At 40.0% G+C, this 3427-nt stretch overlaps 1 pseudogene; it reads right to left on the bottom strand.

Moving 5' to 3' along the window:
* Positions 1–255: 255 nt before the first annotated feature.
* LOC104983513 lies at positions 256–1530 on the bottom strand (annotated as a pseudogene).
* Positions 1531–3427: the final 1897 nt, after the last annotated feature.

The raw sequence follows: 3427 nt of genomic DNA, 5'->3' as shown, positions 1-3427 counted from the left end.
AAGTGAAGGTGAAGTCGCTCAGTCATGTCTGACTCTTAGCGACCCCATGGACTGCAGCCTACCAGGCTCCTCTGTCCATGGGATTTTCCAGGCAAGAGTACTGGGGTGGGGTGCTATTGCCTTCTCCGATACATATCCCACTAATGATTTACTAATAACCAGACCTCATGATCATGTGTTAATTATTATCTGACTGTGTGAAGCAAAAAATATACAAAAAAAGAAAATACCAGGAAATAATAGATAAAACATAGTCTACACCTACAATTTGATAAAAGAATAACAATTTCTGGCTCTGATTTTCTGAGCCCTGCAATCATGTTCACTCCTTCAACCACAGATAAGTTGGCATTTTTAGAGATGCTACCTCAATGAATCTTCCTGCTGCTGCTGCTAGATCGCTTCAGTTGTGTCTGACTCTGTGCGACCCCATAGATGGCAGCCCACCAGGCTCCCCCGTCCCTGGGATTCTCCAGGCAAGAGTACTGGAGTGCTTTGCCATTTCCTTCTCCAATGCATGTAAGTGAAAAGTGAAGGTGAAGTCACTCAGTCGTGTCTGACTCTTAGCGACCCCATGGACTGCAGCCTACCAGGCTCCTCCATCCATGGGATTTTCCAGGCAAGAGTGCTGGAGTGGGGTGCCATTGCCTTCTCTAAAGCACTCTTTATGTCTTTATTCCACAGACTGTAGATGAAGAGGTTCCGCATGGGTGTAACCATTGTGTACATCACTTAGTCCATTATATTTAACTGTAAACTGTGGGTAGGAGGTACACTGATAGGACTGTACAGTAAAATAAGGTCGCAACCAAGAGGTGAGATGCACAGGTGGAAAATGCTTTATACATTCCCCGAGTTGATGAATTTTGTCATATGGAGGAAACTATCTTAGAGTTTGAATAAATGATTCTAGTGAATGGACTGCCACCCAGGATTGTGGCTGCAAAATATATTACTGTGTCGCTAAGAAAAGTGTCAAAAGAGGCATATTGGACAACCTGATTGAGTTCGCAGAAAAAGAGGGATTTCCAAGTCTGTGAAGAAGGATAACTGAAGCATCATTAAGCTTTGTAACAAGGAATTCAGGGCACCCAAGATCTAGGACATTAGCGCCAGCAGTCCACAGATTCTGGTGTTCATGATGACTATGTCACACAGAAGGTGACATATGGCCGGGTAGCAGGCATAGACCATCACAGTCAGGAGAAAGTTATCCAGCCCTGCGAAGAGCAGGAAAAAACTTATCTGGCTGATGTAGCCTTCATACGTTATACCTTTGTTCTGTGCCTGGATGTTCCACAGCATATTTTGGATGGTGGTCGAGATGAAACAGACATCTGCAAAGGACAGGTTGGAGAGGAAGAAGTTCATAGGGGTGTGGAGGTGGGGATCTGAACTGACAGCCAGGATTATGAGCAGGTTTCCAAACACAGTGATCAGGTACATAGAGAGGAAAATCACAAATATGAGGGACTGCAGTTCTGGTTCCTCTGAAAATCCAAGAAGAAGAAATTTTGAAATTTGTACATCATTTCCTTTCTTTTTTTTTAAATTTAATTTTATTTTTTAACTTTACAATATTGTATTGGTTTTGCCATATATCAAAATGAATCTCCCACAGGTATACATGTGTTCCCCATCCTGAACCCTCATCCCTCCCCATAGCATCCCTTTTGGTTATCCCACTGCACCAGCCCCAAGCATCCAGTATCGTGCATCGAACCTGGACTGGCGACTCATTTCATATATGATATTATACATGTTTCAACGCCATTCTCCCAAATCATCCCATCCTCTCCCTCTTCCACAGAGTCCAAAAGACTACTCTATACATCAGTGTCTCTTTTGCTGTCTCATATACAGAGTTATTGTTACCAACTTTCTAAATTCCATATATATGCATTAGTATACTGTATTGGTATTTTTCTTTCTGGCTTACTTCACTCTGTATAATAGGCTCCAGTTTCTAATTCCATGTGCTGAAGGGCACTACCTAGAAAAAAAAAAAAAAAATTAATAGATTTAACAAAACTGGGCCTTACTGACATAGTTGAAATTCTACAATTTGTATTTTGCAGTCATGAGATCAATACCTATAATTTTTGTGTGAATCTTCTTCCCTTCAGTCATCCTCTGACTGTAAATTCCTGTTCATCTCTGTCTTTTCCTCAAGAGATAATGCATTGCAAACTTTGAATGAGAAATTCTGACAAAATATTGAAGGTATATATTGAGTACTCACCATCTCCTAAGCAAGAAGTAGAGTGTGCTGAGAGACAAAAGTCCTCACAGTTCAATGATGGAGAAAGAATATAAACAATAGAAATCTTATAACATGTCAAATACTGATAAATAAAATTAAGAAAAACAGAGAAGATATATAGGAAGTGGTGGATGAGGTGATATTCTTTCCTGGGTATATAGCTAGGCTGTCAAACAAGGTAACATTTGAACAGAGACCTCAAGGAAGAGAGGTTGGGATGTCAAAGTTATCTCAGTAAATGTTGACCTGGCAGGAAGAATGGGTAGTGCAAAGACCTTGAAGAAGGCAATTGTTTCTAATACTAAAGGCTCAAGTGGAAGTTTGAGTGTCAAGGGGAATGAGCAAGAGGGAGAGATTGGACAGATAATGCTAAGGAATGAAGATACAGGGAGTCCCTCATTCACGTGCTGTTCTTACACTTTATTGATTTTATTCCCAAGGAATTCTGTACATGGGACTGGATCCACTCTTAATTTTAATACTATGCTAACATTCCGGTGTCTGTATTTCAAGGGGAATAATTTGCTTAAATGAGTTCAGGTCCTTCTGTTCTAAGGACTCTTATGCCTCACAACATACACACACACACACACACACACACCATCATTTCACCTCCAGATGCAAAATTAGGATGGAAATAATACAAAGCATGCTCTCAAAAGCAGATAATCTATACCCTAAATTAGAGGAAAGTGAAAGTGTTAGTTGCTTGCTGTGCTGTACTGTGCTATGCTTAGTCGTTCAGCCGTATCCAGCTCCTTGTGACCCCATGGACTGTAGCCCACCAGGCTCCTCTGTCTATGGATTTTTCCAGGCAAGAATACAGGAGTGGGTAGCCATTTCCTTCTCCAGGGAATCTTCCTAGGGATCGAAACCAGGTCCCCTGCATTGATATTTATAAAAGCAAATCTAATTGAAAAAGGAAAAAAAAAATATCATTAAAGAAATATAGACATACAAGAAGAGTGTTATACATATAAAAGGCTGTTATTACTACCAAGCATAGAGGAAAACTTTCTCTGCATAAAATGTAACATGGTAAGACATGACAAAATTAATATAACTAACAATGCAAAATATATACAGTTTCTCACGTTTTTATAACTAACAATGCAAAATATATACAGTTTCTCACATTTCTCTCTCTCTCTCTCTCCATATATA

The sequence above is a fragment of the Bison bison genome, unplaced genomic scaffold, assembly GCF_000754665.1.
Source record: "Bison bison bison isolate TAMUID 2011002044 unplaced genomic scaffold, Bison_UMD1.0 scf7180017862966, whole genome shotgun sequence".
Taxonomy (NCBI): Eukaryota; Metazoa; Chordata; class Mammalia; order Artiodactyla; family Bovidae; genus Bison; species Bison bison.
The sequence above is the reverse complement of the archived record's forward strand: the minus strand, read 5'-3'. Positions and strand labels throughout refer to the sequence as shown.